This window comes from Herpailurus yagouaroundi, unplaced genomic scaffold (assembly GCF_014898765.1).
Source record: "Herpailurus yagouaroundi ecotype Mexico unplaced genomic scaffold, PumYag 196, whole genome shotgun sequence".
In the NCBI taxonomy this organism is placed as follows: Eukaryota; Metazoa; Chordata; class Mammalia; order Carnivora; family Felidae; genus Herpailurus; species Herpailurus yagouaroundi.
In genome coordinates, this window is record NW_024412427.1 from 31494288 (window position 1) to 31513608 (window position 19321).

At 39.3% G+C, this 19321-nt stretch overlaps 1 protein-coding gene across 1 annotated transcript in view; it reads left to right on the plus strand.

Annotated features, from left to right (window-relative positions):
- The window catches only part of RIN2 (Ras and Rab interactor 2), a 237114-nt gene that overhangs the window by 30758 nt on the left and 187035 nt on the right, over positions 1-19321 (plus strand). Inside the window, exon 2 of the mRNA XM_040447828.1 lies at positions 15602-15725. The gene's annotated coding sequence lies outside the window, so the exon portion shown is untranslated. The remainder of the gene's footprint in view (positions 1-15601; positions 15726-19321) is intronic.

The following is a 19321-nucleotide window of genomic DNA, read 5'->3' on the forward strand; positions in this document are numbered from 1 at the left end:
CCCCCCCCCCCCCCGCCCCAGGCTCTTTGTTCCAGCTCCAGCTAACATCTGGCTGCAACCACATTCAGGACTCTCAGCCAGAACTACCCAGCCAAACCCTTTCTGAATTCCAGACCCCCAGAAACCAAAAAGATAATAAAATGATTATTGTTTTAAGTCACTATGTCTTGTGGTGATTTATTATGATGTAGTTAAATAACTAGAATTAATGAAGCCTCAATATATAAGGAATAAGGATTCTTTGTATGCCTAATACCTTTTGGAGTAGTTTTGTTTTGGATAATTTTTAAAGAAACAGTTGATAGAACAGAACGTGTCTCTTTTGAGAAGAATTATGTACCTCTCTAGATTGAGCGTATAAACTAACGTTTCCACTGGGAAACAGTTGAGTTATTTTCGGGTAATTTTCTTTTGTAGTTGCAGAGCTTTACCTATTGCTTTTGGCAAAAGTAAGTGATGGGACAGAATGCTGGAAAACTGTTTACTTTGTTCTTAAATGGGATAAAGCTTTAAAAACGCAGAAATTAAGAACATGGCTGCTATTTTCAAGGCCTTCTGAGGAAGTCCATGAAGTTCAGTAGCTTCCCTGTTGGCTATATAGTGAAGAAATGTGTCCAATGGTCTAGGCCATAATTAAGAGAAGTGACCTCAAACAAAGAGTTGGGCAAGAAGATTTGATTCCTAATGGCATAGTGGCTATGTAATGGAGTCAGACTGCCTGCCTTGGTTGCTGGCTCCCTTGCATAATGGGAGCGTGACCATGGATCAGTAAATCCATTTCACTATGCTCTCATTGCCTCATCTGTTGTCACAAAAGTTGTCACAAGATTGAGTGATAATACCTGGGAATGGCTTAATACAATGTCAAGCATGTAGAGATTATTCAGTGCTGTCAGGATTTTAAGCTCAAGATCCAGAGACCTAGATCTAGTAAAAGGGAGGATAAAACACAGGAACTAAGAACCATCCAGAGATTAAAGTGTCTGACTCAGATGTGTGGTTAGTGGCTGTCCAAGGTGATTGTCTTTCCCAAATAGAGAGGGGACAGTTCTTCAGTCAACAGAGTACTATGCTCCCTTCCTGAAATGTCCAAATAAGTTATCAAGATTCCTTTGTAGAATTTAACATCTAAATTTAAAATACTGAAAGCGGGGCGCCTGGGTGGCGCAGTCGGTTAAGCGTCCGACTTCAGCCAGGTCACGATCTCGCGGTCCGTGAGTTCGAGCCCCGCGTCGGGCTCTGGGCTGATGGCTCAGAGCCTGGAGCCTGTTTCCGATTCTGTGTCTCCCTCTCTCTCTGCCCCTCCCTCGTTCATGCTCTGTCTCTCTCTGTCCCAAAAAGGAATAAACATTGAAAAAAAATTTAAAAAAAAATAAAATACTGAAAGCAAACTAGGATTAAAAGGCAACTGCCTTAGTCTGATATATGTTATGTACCAGCTACATTTAGTGGTAGAATCCTGATGCTTTCACTCTGGCGTAAGGAACAAGACAAGGATGCCCTACCCATAGTCACTCCCATCTTATATCACGTGTCATCCTATCACTTATTCCACATTGTCCTGGCTATTTTACCAGACATTAAGGCAAGGAAAAAGAAATGAAAATTATTAAAATTAGAAAATAACAATTAAAAGTGTCTCATTCAGAGATTAATATACTAGTAACAATTAGAAAAGTTAAAAAATATATATGGTTTACCATATAAAAATACCATAAAAAATACCTAGGAAAAAATTAACAGCAGGTGTGCAAGAATGCCACACCAAAAAGTACCAAACATTGGGAGAAATTAATTAAGATCTTAAAAAATAGAAGCATGCACCCTGTTCATGGATTGGGATGCTCAATATTTTAAAGATGTCAGTTGTCCCTTAAACGACTTATAGATTCTTTGAAATTCCAATTAGAGTCCCAGTGTTTTGTCCTGTATAAGTTGACAAGTTGATTACAAAATTTAAATGGGAATGAAAACTAATTATAATATCCAAGGCAATATTTAAGAATCCCAACAAATCTGGAAGTTTCATACTAGTTTTAAGACTTGCTCTAAAGCTAAATAATTGATATTTTAGCATTGAAAAAAGGATAGTCTAATAATAGATCAATGGATAAGGAATGAGAATCCAGAGACAGACCTATAGATATGCACTCACTTGACTTACACGGAAGGCTACCCTACAATTAAGAGGAAGAGAGGAGAGTCTTTTCCATAGCTGATACTAGGTCAGTTGTATATTTGTAAGGAAAAAAAAATTAAACTTGATCCCCGTGTCATACACAAAAATTATTTCAAGATGAACCATAGACTTAAATGTTAAAACTAAAACTATTAATATTCCAGAAGAAAACAAGAATAACTTTGGGATCTTGTAGTATGCAAAAAGTTTTAAAAACAGAACTGGTAATAAATGAAAAAGCTAGATAAATTTTACTGAATAAAAATTAAGAATTTTATTGATCCAAAGATGCTCTTAAAAGAATTAAAAAAGCAAGCCACAAACTTTGAAAAGATATTTGCAATATCTTTTGCATATGCATCCAACCAAGGACTCACATTCAGAAGTGTGTATATATCAGGCAATCCACTTTAAGAATGGACAAGAGACTTGAGCAGACACTTTATAAAGGAGGGCATTACCATGGTTACCAAATACATGATAATATGATGTTCAACCATAGATGGCCTCATCTCTAGCAAAAGCTGTTCTCACCAGAGAAATTAAAATTAATAGCACAATAGTATATCGTGATACACCCCACCAAGATGGCTAAAATGAAAATGACTGACAGCATACAAAGTGTTAATGAAGATGTAGAGAAATTGTATCTCTCTTACATTGCTGGAGAAAATATATATTGGCACAAGATTTTGGAAAAAAATGTTTGGCTGTATTGATTAAAGCAAAATATATATATGTCCTATGACACAGAGATTACACTGTGCAGATTACCCAACAGAAATGAGTGCTTATGTCCACATGTACAAGACTGTTTATAACAGCTTTATTCATAATAGCCAAAAGCTGGAAATTTCCATTGTCTACATAATGATGGGAAAGGATGAGCTACTCACACATAACATCATGGATGAATCTCATGGATATAATGTTGACTTAAAGAAATCAAAGAGTACATATTGCATGCTTCTGTTTATATAAAGTTCAAAAACAGGCTAATCTAATCTATGCCACAAGTCAAAACAGTGATTATTCTTTGGGCTTATTGAATAGGGAAGGCTTGAGAGAACCTTCTGGAATGGTGTGAAAAATAATCAACCTTAACAGTAGTGCACTTTACTATATATAAGCTATGCCTCAATAACGTTTCCTCTTCCTTGTCTTTTGTTATGTGACAGTCTTTGAATTTCTTCCTACTCTTTTATGATGTTTCTGTCCGCACTAGCTTCTTTTCTCTCATTCTGTACGAGATTCTTTCCCAGTTCACTTATTTTCTCTTGCTGCAATCTGTGTCTTGGGCATCCTACTTGTAGCTTCACCTGTCTGCTCTCTGTAAGTGACCCTTACCCATGCATCTGTTGCTCCAATCTGCCTCTTCCTATGGGGCCATAGGACTGATGGGGACATCCGTTATCGAGCTCTCCACCATATTGTTCAGCCCCCTCACTAGCATCCTCTGGAGCTGTTGTATAGTCTAAGCTTTAGTTTCCTTAAGGATGAGGAAATCACCCCATCCCAAAGTGCTGGCCAGGGAGTCCTTACCTTGACTTAGAATGTGCTTTCCCCTAGTATCTGTCCTTTGGTTCCTAGATCTACCTCTTTGCTGTTGCTGGTCACATCTGATTCCTCTTTCACATGACTGAAGAAGTCTTTCCTGCTTTTCCTTTTCTTCATGTCACACATTCAAAGCTCCTTCAAGCTTTTCCCCCAAGCCATGGCCACACATTTCTCTCCCCTTCTGGAGAGGCCCCAATTTTGTCACCAAAGTGTGGTACCCCGAATTAAATAGAAGACTCAGAAGACCTGGCTTCTAGAGACCATTACCTCCTTCATTGTGGATACTCTTTTCTGGACATAGAGTTATCCATTTATCTGTGTTAGTGCTATAACTGCCTGTTGGATTTCTTAATCAGGATCTTCCCCAGAACCTCAGACTCATCTCATCCATCCAAAAATGAAATAATCATGCACCTACTCACAGCAGCAATTCCTCTATCTTAATAAGCCCAGCAAGTCAGGTTTCTTCCTTCCCACATAGGCAATTTGACCTTGGCTTTATCAATCACAAGGGCAGCTGTCATACCACTTCCTTATATTCTGTATTTGCATATGTGGGTTGGGGGAGGGGACTGTTTGTCCTGATGGAGATTATGCATTTAGCCCTATTCACTCTTCAACTAGTGTTGGACTTCTCCATTTAGACTCAACTTATCCAAACATAAAAAAATCATCCACCTGCCTGCACCAGCCCCTTCTCCTGACTTCCTCATTCTCTTGGTGTCCATAATGGATGCTTCCTCCTTGTATCTGGTGTAAGAGCTCTTGTGTCTGACATCTTCTTTCTGAGCAAGGTTATAGTTCCCTAGCTCAGCTCTTCATTAACTTCCCTAAGTTATCCTTCCACCTCCAGCACCCCTCCCCCAGACAGATTTCAGTGGCTCCCATCATACAATGGCAGCCCTCCCCTGAGTTCATGCCTTTCTCCTCCAAGGCCAGCCAGTATTCTCATGCCTCTGCCTTGGCACGTCTGCTTTTAGCCAGGTGGTTCTGTCTAAACTAAATGCCTTGTCTCGTGCTCCCCTAGTTGAACCTGCACCCATCTTTGCCTCCCCTTCAGATGCTTACATCTAAAAACAGTACCCTGTTTGTGTCTCTACAGTGTCCATCTTAGACCTGGAACAAAATCCAGCAAATGTTTGTAAAATTGAATAAACACATGAATTACCCACCCCTTTCTTTAATTGGCAGAATAGAAATAGAAAGTGGTTGAAAAATCACTACAGGTAGATATATGTTCCTAGAAATACTAGTCATTTCTGAAAATAAGGGGTTTCCAAAATAATGAACATACTGATGAGAAAATTATTCAAAATAATCTTGTGGATCTTATTTCATTTAATCAAATGTATTTTTCATATTAGTACTACTTTATGTTCATCAATATTGTTATTTTTTAAAATTTAAATCCAAGTTAGTTACTGTACAGTGTAGTATTGGTTTCAGGATTAGAACCCAGGGATTCATCTCTTACATATGACACCAAGTGCTCATCCCAACAAGTGTCCCCTTAATGCCCATCACCCATTTAGCCCACCCACCTCCCTCCATCAACCCTCAGTTCTCTGTATTTAAGAGTCTCTTATGGTTTGTCTAATCAAATGTATTTAAAATTTTTTAATTTTTTTTTTTTTTGAGAGAGAGACAGAGACAGAGTGTGAACAGGGGTGGGGGAGGGGCAGAGAGAGATAGAGGGAGACACAGAATCTGAAGCAGGCTCCAGGCTCAGAGCTGTCAGCACAGGGCCCAAAGTGGGGCTCAAACTCACAAAATGTGAGAGAATGACCTGAGCTGAAGTCTTAACTGGCTGAGCCACCCAGGAGTTCCTAATCAGATGTATTTAAACAAAGGTCAAAGAATTTAATTTGGAGATCCCGTGCTAAGGTTTAGATTGTTGAAGGTCAATAAATTCCGTAGCTTGTCCTTTGAAAGAAAACATTGCAGAGAAAAAAATGGTCAAACTGGAGAGAAGGTATGCCTCACACTTGGATGTGAGTACACTGAAAGTGAGGAAAGCTTCATAAGGACCCGGCAACCTGGCTTCTGAGGGAAAAATCCAGATTATTGGTTAAGGAAAATTAACCAGCATGTCCATTTTGAAGTGATGTGAGGTAACCTAAATTTTCTCCATAACACAAAAATCTTTGTGAGGAGAATGAAAAATAAATCAAATTGAATCCTTGTTTTTCATAGGTACTATATTTTTCTATTACCAAAAAAATATTTCTTTGAATATTGATGTTCCTAGAACTGTTACCAGGAGATGTTTTGTTGGGAAATGTTACTATTTTCATGCAAATACCAGCATTTGGAATGACTTATCAGTACAATTAGGGGTCTTTAGTCTGCTTTTATTGTGCCCTTTTCAGACAACAAATGGGGAAGGAATGAGAAGTCTTCTAAACTTACTAGAAATGTTGAAGTTTTGGAATTACCCCTAATTACTATAGTAATTCCTTCTCTCCAACCCCTATCAGTTTTTTTCTCAGGCACTGTTCTATGGTGGGGGTAGGTGGAGGGAGGATCTCTTTTAGAACGAGACCAGAGCAGAGGACAGGGTCAGCTTGACAGTATGAGCTGAAAGAGAGAGCAACTACTGTTTGTAGAGGAACTGCCCTGGGAAGGTCTTCAGAGGTTTACCCCACCAGAGGGGAGACCAGACTTCCAGCTTGTCTCTTGTTTTGCTTTTAAATTCCACCTGTCAGTAATGGCCATCCACATCCATATACCCAGTTCTTATGTCAACAGCAAGATTTACATTTGTAAACAGCGTGAGAGGAGTGTACGATGTGTTTAAATACATAATATGCTGTACATTAATCAAATATTGACAGGTTTCAAAGTGTTATTTGCAATGAAGATTTAAATGAGCAAAATTCTTTTTGGTCTTCAGTGAGAATCATGTGGATCACACACATTAATAATAGTTATAATACAATGCAGTAATCCATGCACTGAAAAAGGTATATAAATTAAGATGCATTAGCTAAGGGCAGTAAGGATTCCAGGGAGTGAGGGATACATATGTTCAGGAACTCAGAGCGGACTTAGGGCATGAAGGCAAGGACCACCAGGTGGGGCAGTGGTGATTGATGAAGCAAAGATGAATCTGGGCTTTGCCACGGACAAGCTGATGGTGCACACAATGAGCACGAGCTATAAAATGAGAATCGAATGCTGTCCATTTCAGAAAGCAGATATAATGGCTTAAGAAAGTCACATGACATGTACTTCACACGATGCCTTGCATGTAATCAATTCTTAATAAATGTCAACAGTTGCCTGCTATAGTTTGAGATGGATTTAAAGGATGGGCAGGATTATAGCCAAGAGGTGGCAGTAGAGGGTAAGGCGTTTAGGCTGAGCAGCCACTGTGTGTGTGTGTGTGTGTGTGTGTGTGTGTGTGTGTGTGTGTGTGTGTTGCACACCAGCCACGGGGAAGGGGATATCCATGTGGTGTGGTGACCCGTAAGGCTTTGAGGGCTATTCCATAAGGAAATGCTGTTCAGTAGTGAACCACATATGTCATTTTAAGTTTTCTAGTAGTTTTGTTTTAAAATGCTCTTAAAAATGAGGTAAAATTAATTTTAATAATGTAATAAATTCAATATGTCCATTTCAGCATATGAGCAATGTAAAGATTTTTTTAATGAAGTGATTTACATTTTTTAAACTAAGTCTTCAAAACCTGGTGTATATTTTCTACTTACAGCACAACTCAATTCAGACTCCCCACATTTCAAGCCATCAGTAGTCATGTAGGGCTATTGGCAGCTGTATTAGACATCCCAGCCATACAGGGTCTTATTCTGATAATAGCAGCACAGTTTTCTTTGAGCTCTTTCTTTCTGTCCTTCCCCCTAAAGAAATAGGTGACAGTGCCTTTCTCTGACACAGTTACTTTAAAGGAAATGGAAAAGAGAGAGAAAACATGCTCCAGGTCACCATCTTTCACAGCTGGCCTAATCCTGAGATATTGACTTATGTTAAAGAATGTTGGGAGATACTGGAACATAACCCTTCCAGATCATATTCACATAGGGGCTCTAGAAATCTTGTAACAAAGAAACCTGTTTTACTTTGTGTAACTCCACATTTCCCAATTCATTAGGATTATGGAACAATGTTTTCTTTTAACACTTAACTAACTTTGGTAACATTGATTGGCAGCCTGTTTTCTTCAATCTGCTTTTACCTTGAGGGTTCCAGTTTTTAAATATTTTATAAGGGCTTTAGAGCTTCCGATGAGTATTTCCCACAGTGCAATCACACCTAATAGATGCTTCATCTATATTTGTTTAATTAACAAATAGTTGTGATCAAGACACTTCCTCACAAATTTAGCTTTTCTCCACAGAGAAATGAGATTAAAAAAAATTTAAGATGATTTAAAGTTGTCAAGGTGAGAAACACTTTAGTATTCCCTCGAGAAAGTCTGGTTTGCTAGGCAACCAATGCAAGTTTGAAATGAATTTGCATTTGTCTTAGGAACACCACCATGTTGAAGTTCAATAACCAAGTGAAAACAGATAACCCTTTGCTGAGGAAATGCCTCTTATGTGCATACTCTGTAAAACCAACACAGCAATGCTGGGACAGCTTCCCAGATCCTTCCAGCTGCTTCGCTCCGACTGATGGGAAGCCTGAGTCAGCCTGCTGCTCTTTTTAATGTGCAGTTACATTTTTCTTATATAAAAATGATCTTTATGTAGCTGGTGTTTTATGTTTCTGTATGTAAGATTTTATAACATGTCATATAAGTCCACTGTTCATTCAGTGTAATATTTATACTTCCAAGATTTATTTGGGCTTGGTAAGTTAATTGTATTTTTCTAAGTTCAAAACCCCTTCGGAAGCTGGCTAGTAGCATTTTGCCTGGTGGGTTTTTTTCCCCTCAGGGGCTCAAAAAACATCTTAAGCACTTAGGGCTGCTGCTGCAGCAACATTAGTGAAAAGTGAATATTGGCAGCAACATTTAATTCTATTTTGCCCATGTAGTAAGAGCACCAGCCACCTAAAACTCTAGTCTGATGTAAGAAGCACGGTAACTATTAAGATACGGTAGTGACGACATATCCCCTTCTCCAGATGGCCAGATATGTTTATCAGCCTCCCTGTGTATTATTTTGTTAAATCAAAATTAGAAATAGATGCCAGAATGCTAGAACAACAGTATTAATGCAAATACTACTTCAGGCTCCATATTGTGTGATGCACCATGGTGCATGAGCAAAGGAAGAATTAAGACCAGCAGCCCTGAGCTACACACATTGAAGCAACATCATAATTGAGCCCAAAGAACTGTAAATTTGGGGGTCCACAATGCAACTGTTTTAAGATTTTTCAAATAGTTGAATATACAGGCATATGTGCATACTGGAGGGAATGTACATATGAGTGTGACCTTTCCTGTTTTGTCAAATGAAAGATTTGGATTATAAAATCCAAAATTATAATTTGAAATATAACTTTCAAAATGGGCATCTGTAAATATGGACTTATTCTTAGGGCTTCACACATCCTCTTTGGGAAATTCTGAAATATATCTTTATCCTGAGGACAGCGTTTACTAGTTAACTATTCTGGATAATCTAAGGCATCATCTAAGGGATTGTGAAGTCGGAAGTTGGGGCACATCCAGCCTTGTTTTAATACAAGTTTTAAATACAAGTGAGTGGAATAGAAAACATCAGAATGTAAGAGCTAAGTATTGTTTCATAAAATGTTTGCTTCTGTTTTGTATGTATGTGTATGGTATAAGTCATGATGTGAAATGTATTTATTACTATGGACAGAAGTCAAAAGAGTTTGAAAGCCATTAATTGCTAGATCACTGGTCCTTAACCTTCACTGCCCATTGGAATTTCCCAGTGAACTTTGAAAATAGGGCTGCATAGGTCCAATCCTCAGGTATTCTGTCATTGATTTGGGGTGTGACCAAAGCATGTTTGAGACTTCTTAGATGTGTAGCTGGGGACAAGAGCCTTGGAAGAGCCAAGTCTTCTAGCCAAGTTCTGTCAAATAATTCCAATGCCTGCCTTTGGGTTTGCATTTATTTGATTTGCCTTGGGACCAAGTTGTCCTACAAATTGGAATTGTGGCAGAGTACGCTGAAGGAGCAGAGAGGTCTTACAACATAGATAACGTCTGCCCCAAGTGAAGGACAAGGGCGGTCTAGTGGGGTTAAAAAAAAAAAAAAAAAAAAAAAAGGAAAGCTTCACAGTAGTTCAGAACACAGAAATGTGGAGGGAGAACGTAGAGAGTGGAAAAGAGACTGGAAAAATTTGAATTGTGTGAGCATTCCACCTACCATTCCACTCTGTGAGTGAACAGCCTGGAGTCAGCATGATATGGGCCCCCAGAGTCTGCTGTTTCCCCAGGTGGTCTGTTTATGGGTCGCTTCTCACTACTGCGAGCCTCTCCACACAGCAAACTGCATTTAAAGGTAATTTCTTTTTTAACTTTTTATTTATTTCTTGGTGAAGTAAGTTCAATTCCCAGTGTGGGGCTTGAACTCATGACTCTGAGATCAAGAGTCACATGTTCTACCCACTGAGCCAACCAGGCACCCCTCTTTTTATTTTTTATTTTATTTTAATTCCAGTATAGCTCACATACAGTGTTGTATTATTTTCAGGTGTACAGTAGAGTGATGCAACAATTCTATACATTACTCAGTCCTCATCTCTTGTGTTTTTTATTTTAGCCATTCTGACAGGTGTGAGATAATACCTCATTGTAGTTTTGATTTGCATTTCCCTGATGATCAGTGATGTTGAGCATCTTTTCACGTGTCTGTTGGTCATCTCTATGTCTTCTTTGGAAATATATCTGTTCATGTCTTCTGCCCATTTTTTAATGGATTATTTGCTTTTTGGTTGTTGAGTTTTATAAGTTCTTTATATATTTTGGGTACTAACCCTTTATCAGATATGTCATTTGCAAATATCTTCTCCCATTTCATTTTTAGTTTTCTTAATTGTTTCCTTTATTGTGCAGAAGCTTTTTATTTTGACGTAATCCCAAATATTTATGTTTGCTTTTGTTTCCCTGGCTTCAAGAGACCTATCTAGAAAAAAAGTTGCTATGGCCTATGTCAGAGAAGTTGCTGCGTGTGCTCTCTTCTAAGATACTTATGGTTTCAAGTCTCACACTTAAGTCTTTAATACATTTTGAATTTATTTTTGTGTATAGTGTAAGAAAGTGGTCCAGTTTCATTCTTTTGCATGTAGTTGTCAAGTTTTCCTAACACCATTTGTTGAAGTGACTTTTTCCCTTTGCGTATTCTTGCCTCTATCAGAGATTAAGTGACCATATATATATGGGTTTATTTCTGGGATTTCTATCCTATTCCATGGATCTATGTGTCTGGTTTCACTCCAGTACCATACTGTTTTGATTACTACAGCTTTATAGTATAGCTTGAAATCTGGAATTGTGATACCTCCAGCTTTATTTTTCTTTTTCAAGATTGCTTTGGCTATTTTGTGTCTTTTGTGGTTCCATACAAATTTCAGGATTGTTTTTTCCAGTTCTGTGAAAAAATGTTGTGGGTATTTTGATACAGATTGCATTAAATCTATAGATTGTTTTGGGTAGTATGGACATTTTAACAATATTTGTTCTTCCAGTCCATCAGCATGGAATATTTTTCTATTTCTTTGTGTCATCTTCAATTTCTTACATCATTTTTTTATAGTTTTCAGAGTACAAGTCTTGATTAAGTACCTCCTTGATTAAGTTTAGTCCTAGGTATTTTATTATTTTTGATGTAATTGTAAATGGGGTTGTTTTCTTAATTTCTCTTTCTGTTGCTTCATTATTAGTGTATAGAAATGTGACGGATTTCTATACATTGATTTTGTACCCTGCAACCTTACTGAATTCATTTATCAGTTCTAGTAGTTTTTTGGTGGAGTCTTCAGACTTTTCTATATATAGTGTCATGGCATCTGAAAATAGTGAAAACTTTACTTCTTCCTTACCAATTTGGATGCCTTTTATTCCTTCTTGTCGTCTGATTGCTGTGGCTAGGACTTTCAATACTATGTTGAATAACAGCGGTGGGAGTGGACATCTTGTTCCTGACTATTGGGGAAAAGCTCTCAGTTTTTCACCATCAACTATGATGTTAGCTGTGGGTTTCTCATAAATGACCTTTATTATGTTGAGGTGTGTTACCTCTAAACCTACTTTGTTGAGTGTTGAGGGTCTTTATCATGAATGGATGTTATACTTTGTCAAATGCTTTCTCTGCACCTATTGAAATGATCAAATGGCTTTTATTTTTTCTCTTAATGATGCAATGTATCACCTTGATTGATTTCCAAATACTGAACCATCTTTGCAACTGAAAATAAATCCCACTTGATTGTGGTGAATGATTTTTTTTTTAACATAGTGTTGGATTCAGTTTGCTAGTATTTTATTGAGAATTTTTGCATCTATGTTCATCAGGGATATTGACTTGTAGTTTTCTTTTTTAGTGGTATCTTCATCTGGTTTTGATATCAGGGTAATGCTGGCCTCATAGAATAAATGTGGAAGTTTTCCTTTCTTTTCTATTTTTTGGAATAGTTTGAGAAGGATAGGTATTAACTCTTCTTTAAATGTTGGGTTCCCTTTTGAAACCATCTGGTCCTGGACTTTGGTTTGTTGTGAGTTTCTTGATTACTGATTTAACATCATTGCTGGTAATCAGTCTGTTAAAATTTTATATTTCTTCCTGATTCACTTTTGGGAGGTTATATGTTTCTAGGAATTTATCCATTTCTTCCAGGTTGTCCAATTTGTTGGCATATAATTTTTTATAATATTCTCTTATAATCCTTTGCATTTCTGTGGTGTTGGTTGTTCTTTCTCTTTTTCATTTCTAATTTTATTTATTTGAGTCCTTATTTATTTGAATCCTCTCTCTCTCTCTCTCTCTCTCTGTCTCTCTGTTTTTATAAATGAGGCTAAAGGTTTTTCAATTTTGTTTCAATTTTGCTGATCTTTTCAAAGAGCCAGCTTCTGGTTTCATTGATTTTGTTTGTTTGTTTGTTTCTGTTTCATGTATCTCTGCTCTAATCTTTATTATTTCCTTCCTTCTGCTGGTTTTAGGTTTTGTTTGTTGTTTTTCTAGCTCCTTTAGGTTTAAGGTTGGGTTGACTTCTCTTGCTTCTTGAGGTAGACCTGTATTGCTGTAAATTTCCCTGTTCAAACAGCTCTTGCTGAACCCCAAAGATTTTGGATTATTTTGTTTTCATTTGTCTCCATGAATATTTTTGTGTCTTCTTTGATTTCTTGGTTGACCCATTAATTCATTGGTTAGTAGCCTGCAATTTAAACTCCATGTATTTGTGCTCTTTTTTGATTTTTTTCTCTCATAGTTTCATATGAAATTTCTAGTTTCATAGCATTGTGGTCAGAAAAGATGCATAGTATGACTTTGATCTTTTTAAATTTTGTAAGACTTATTTTGTGGCTTAATATATGATTTATCCCAGAGAATGTTCCATGCCTACTTGAAAAAAATGTGTATATACTACTGTTGTAGGATTGAATGTTCTGAATATATCTGTTAAATCCATTTGGTCCAATGTGTCATTCAAAGCCACTGTTTTCTTGTTGATTTTCTGTTTGGATGATCTATCCATTGATGTAAGTGGGGTGTTAAAGTCCCTTACTATTATTGTATTACTATTAATTACTTCCTTTGTTATTTTGTTAGTTTGTTATTAACTGTTTTCTATATTTGAGAGCTTCCGTGTTGGGTGTATGTTTACAATTGCTATATCTTCTTGTTGGATTGTTCCTTTTATGATTCTATAGTATCCTTCTTTGTCTCTTATTACAATTTTTCTTTTAAAATTTTAAGGCAAGTTGATTTATTCTCTTATGTTAGTCTTATGTTAGCAGAAGATGAATGTCTGCTGTATTCATGTTAGAAAGAGTGAGTTTTAGCAAAACGACATCATCAAATTAACATTAAATTAATCTTGTTACTTTTAATTGTATTGGTTTACATCCTTGTTCTTACATGACTTATAATTGTATATGGGTTTTATAATTATGTAGGATCATGATAATCAGGTATTTATACCTAGTTATTTTATGTTTACATACTTAATATTATAATATAAATAATATAATGGAGGAAGCACTTGAATTTCTGTCCCTTATAAGGATAACCTTTTTTAACTCAATGGCTTCCTTTGCTGTGTGTGACTGTGTGGCTCACTGTGAGTACAGTGGGCCAGTAAATTAACTCCCTATTTCTTGTATATCTATTAGCAAAGATTAGGAGACATTGTGATGTGATGTGAATGGCCCTTAAAACTTATTGGGACTATTTATCAATAATCTTATCTAAGTGTGAAATAAGAGTTAGGGGAAAACCTGAATTAAAAAAGAAAGTGAGATTTAAATTGTTACCCAAAAAACATGATGATGACCATTGATATTGGTAATGGTAGCAGCAAACATTTATTGAGCATTCACTAAGTAACCTGCAATGGGCCAGTGCTTTCCATGGATTACTTTACAAGCACACCCCTTTGAAGTAGGTGCTATTCCAGTCACCCCACTTTACATAGAAGGAACCCAAGTTAAGTGAATTGCCTGAGAAACACAGCTGGGATTCAAGATCAAATGTGTTGCCCTGAGGCCTGAGAGCTGAAACTTCTCAAGTGTGAGAAGAGGGTCAGGGAGGCTGTTCCGGGCTAGAGCCTAACTCACATCCAGAGAACGAAGACATGCATGTGGCATCTGCACAGGAGTGTCCTGGAGGACGTGCTGGCAAGGGAGTCTGTCCAGTTACACAGCCTGATGGAGAAGCTGAAACTATGAAATATTATCAAAGTGTAAAAAACAAAAAGAGAGAGAAAGAGTCTTCTTATACTGATGTAGGGGGTTTTATAGGACATCTGGAGCATGGAATAAGTGGATGTAGGATGACACACAATGAACATTTATTTAGAAAAGAAATATATATGTGTATGTATGTGTGTGGGAGAGAGAGAGAGAGAGAGAGAGAGATTAAATCTTTGAATGCACAGAAGTGATCTGGAAAGATTTAATCCCAAACTATAACAGTGTCTACCCCTGTTGAGGATGTGGGCTCCAGTTGTTAGTGGTGATGGTCAAAGGGACTTGAGCTTTGATCTAATATTTGTGTTTTGTTTCTGTTTGTTTGTGAGCAGTTTGACTACATTTGTGTGCTTGGGTGATTTTGGAAAGATTAAGGCATTGATACAAAAAATGAGATATGGAGATAATTTGGAATTTCATATTCAGGCTGGACCCATCTTCAAAGTCTCAGACTGGAAGATTGCATGACTCTGTATAAGCTGATATGATGCAAGGGATAATAGAAAACAAAATGACACTTAACTGAAAGAGAAGACAGCTTGGTTGGTAATTAGCTCCATTTTTTAAAATGAGAGTACTTTGGAGTTCTAGCATTGGCATAGGGATTTAAAGAACATTCTGGTAAAGTCCTTTTTTTTATGTTTATTTAGAGACTGGGGAGAGAGAGAATGTGAGCAGGAGAGGGGCAGAAATAGAGGGAGAGAGAGAATCCCAAGCAGGCTCTGCACTGTCAGCACAGATCCTGACACAGATTCTATGAACCATGAGATCATGACCTGAGCTGAAATCGAGAGTCTATGCTTCACTGACTGAGCCACCCAGGTGCCCCAGAAAGTCCTTCTTTAGGCCCAGGAGTAGGACTGAGTGTCAGAAAAGGAAGGAAAAGCCATCTTCTGGGCTCCCAGCTATGAGTGCATCCTTCCAGAACCAGTGAGGCAAATCCTCTGTGCAGTTTTTCATGGTATTTTTTTTAATACTTCCAACCCTCTAAATGGCCAGTTCTGTGTGTTGTAGATGGAGATAAGAGATCCGGACTTCTGAACTTCTGCTGGAAGAGATAAAATGTGCAAGCCCTTTGGGATGTTGGGGAGGCTGGGGTTGAACTGAAGAGGAAGATAGAGGCATGCTGATGTGAAGGGTATGTAATATCGAGATTATAAAACCCAGTGCATGGCACCCCAGGGATTTCTCTGGCTTCCGAGGTTCTACAATGCAGTTGGAGAGGTTGTGTGCTCTAGCTCTGATATGCTGGTATGGGTGTGACTTCTCTGATAGGGGCAGCTGCTTACCTGTTTCCAGGTATCTTAGGGATTCGGTGTATGATGCATTGGCCACAGGGCCAAACCAACACCAAGGTGGTTGAGAACATAAACTGTAGCCACTCACTTTATGGAGCACAAAATACATGCCAGGCAAGGCTCTAAGCACTTTAATGGATTAATCCTTTTAATTCTCACAATACCACCATGAGCCAGGTACAGTTGTTGTCATTTTAGAAATGGGCCACCAGGGAGCACAAAGAAGCTGGTTACTCACTGAGAGTACATCGCGATGGTGGAGCTCCATCCCAGCATAAAAGCCTTACTCTGCTCTCTCTCTTCCTTTCTCATACATTTCCCACAACCTCTCTTCCTATCCCTTCCTATCCCTGCTTTTCATCTATTTTTTTTTTCATAGTATCTTAGGTTTCCATATGACAGAGAGTTAGCATCAGAGAGATGTCAGCATATGTCACTGGCAGATCGTATTTCCCCAAAATGGCCACAACAATATTGCTTAGAACCTTGCCATGCTCCCTCAGGCACAGAAGTCTACTTTCCTTCTCCTGGAGTCTGGATGGAACTCAGTGACACAGAGAGGGTGGTGGGAGTGACACTGAGTGACTTCAAAGCCAGATCATCAAAGATGACGTGGCTTGCACCTGGCTCACTCATTCTTTAGGAACGCTTGCTTTGAGACCAGCCACCATTTTGTGAGGAAGCCCATTGGAATGGTGGCACTTGTGTCTTTCACCTTATATCTAGTCATACACATACCACTGCAGCTGCTTGACAACTATGAATAAATCTTATCTCTACAGTGTCCAGAATGTGCACCATTTTACCCTACGCTTAGTAGGTGCAGAGCTCCAATAATAATGGAGGCGGCAGCAGGACCAAAATAGGAGGTTTTTTTTTATTATGATGAAGGATAAATAAATGCATGTAAAATGTTAGACAAGTTTAATTCTTTAATTGTATTTTTTATTGCCTAATCCATCAGTTAACTTTTGCTGCCTGAAAAAGCCACCCCGAGGGGCGCCTGGGTGGCTCAGTCGGTTAAGCATCTGACTCCTGGTTTCAGCTCAGGTCATGATCTTATGGTTCATGGGTTCGAGCCCCACATCAGGCTCTGTGCTGACAGTGCAGAGCCTCCTTCAGATCCTCTTCTCTCTCTCTCTCTGCTCCTTCCCAGATGATGTGCTCTCTCTCAAAACTAAATAAACATTAAAAATTTTTAACAAACAGCCCCAAGATGTAGTAGCTTAAAATAGTAGCTTTTTTTTTTTTTTAGTTTGGGACTCTGCAGGTTGACAGCTGAGGTGGGGTTCTGCTGGTCTGGCTGGCTCAGCTGGGCTGACATGAGCATCTTCAGTCAGCTGCCAGGTTGGTGATGGTGGCCTCCCCTGGGATGGCTCCCCTCTGCTCTGCATGTCTCTCATCCTCCCACAGGTTAGGGCTCCGAGAGAGTGAGCACGCGTGGCTTCTTGAGTCTGGGGCTTGAAATGACACAGTGTGCATCTGCCAGATTCTTTTGGCCAAAGCAGGTCACAGGCCAATCCAGGTTCAAGAAGAGAGAACTAGACTGTAGCCATTGGTGGGAAGAACTACAAAGCTGTCTTGCAAAGAGCAGGCCTATAGGAAGGGTGGAGAACTGTGGCTGTCTTTGCAACCCACAATACCACGTGAAATGCTAATATTGTACTGCGGGTATTAACAGCATTACGATAGAGAATGGTAGAAAGGAACCCACGTGTATGTTTGATAATTTACGAGAAAAATGGAACTAGGCTGAGAAGAGAGGACAGCAAGAAGAAGCCGAGATGGGGAGAGAATAGAAGAGCCATGGGCCATTCTGTCCGTTCCCCTCCTGCCTAACTCTGTAAAAGGGGGATTGAGATGGGACGGGCATAGTAGAGCACAGGGAGAATAGTTGGTAGTAAAGAATTTCTTTTTTTTTTTTTTTTTGCTGTTCTCTTCTCCCCCATTGCCAGCTGGGGGTGGCAGGTGATGAAGGTGTGACTCTCACATCTAACTTGGGGGAGCCAGCAGGGCTCCTCAGAGGAAGAAGAAGGGTCAAATGATCTGTCCGCCTAATCGCTTTGTTCCCATGGGATTTCAGGAAGGCTTCAGCTTATGAACACTTGGCCCCTTGAAACTACCACAACATTTATTGTCATATTTCATCATCATAATAGCCCTATAAGGGTGGGCTCATTATTATCCTTGCTTTACAGATTGGGATACTGAGTACTAAGAGGTCAAGCAGCTTGCCCTTAATCACAGTTGAGCAGTGGCAAAGGCTGGGTTCAAATCCGGGCTGTGCAATGGCTTCTCCAGCACACTTGGCTGAATCCTGTGATGCCAATGTGGCCTGAAGGTTTGACAGAAATGGTGGCCCCCATGCAGGTGTGATCAGAGAACATGGGGCTTACTCCCTTCTCTTCCCTTGGCCTGGCCTTCATTTGGATCCAGGTCTGAGGAGCATGCTACAGAAGGGCAGGGCTGGTGGGATGGCATCACCAGAGGAGAATTTGTCAAGGAGCAAGTAAGCAGCTATCTTTGGGATGACCCCCGCCTTCCCCTGGGTAAGCAGGAGTGGGTCATTTTCAATCCTACCTGGGTGATCCATCTCCTTCCACCCCCCCGCCCGCCCCCCCCCCCAGCTGAGTCCTGAGGCCCTAGGGGCTGGGCTTGAGTGCCCTATTTCATGGCACCTAGAGGGTGCTTTGGAAGGGTCTAGAACAAATCTAGGTCTCTGCTCACCAGACCAAAATCCTCAGTCTACTACTGGGCCCATCCTAAACAGTTCCTCTGGAAATGCCTCCCATGCCTTAGCCATGCACACCGAGAGCACAACCTGACTGGTGTCTTCCCCTGGACTCTTGTATCTTCTCTGATTCTTGGGTTTCTCCTCCATGTGACAGAGTCTCACTAATTACATACAATCAGTGGAGAATGCTTCATGCTTTCTGTTGCTCTCCCTGCTCACCGTTTAAAGGCTCATGCTGCCATCAGCTGGCTGAGAAATTTAAAGTGGTTTGTGAAGAATTTATCTCTTCTTGTCATTCTTTTTTCCTAGGTATTTTCCTCAGTCCTCCCGGTTCTTTCCAACATGCAGATGCAGCTTAGAAGCCCGGTAGTAATAAAGATAAGTGAGTCTTGCTTGAAATAGTAACATTTCTTTATGGCTTGCTGTGAGTCATGTCCTGTTCTAGGCACGTAACACATTCTTTCCTCACACAGTCCTGAGAGGTAGAGAGGCACTGTTTTTGTCCCCACTTTACAGAGGAGAAAACTGAAAGCAGTGAAGTCATCTGTGTATCATGGTCTCTGGGACATTCAAGTGCTCGATGAATGTTAGTTTTTATTTGTAAAAATGTGCCGTGTCTTAGCTTGAGTCAAGAATTCATGTGCTGGGGCACCTGGGTGGCTCAGTCCATTTAGCATGGCTCAGGTCATGATCTCATGGTTC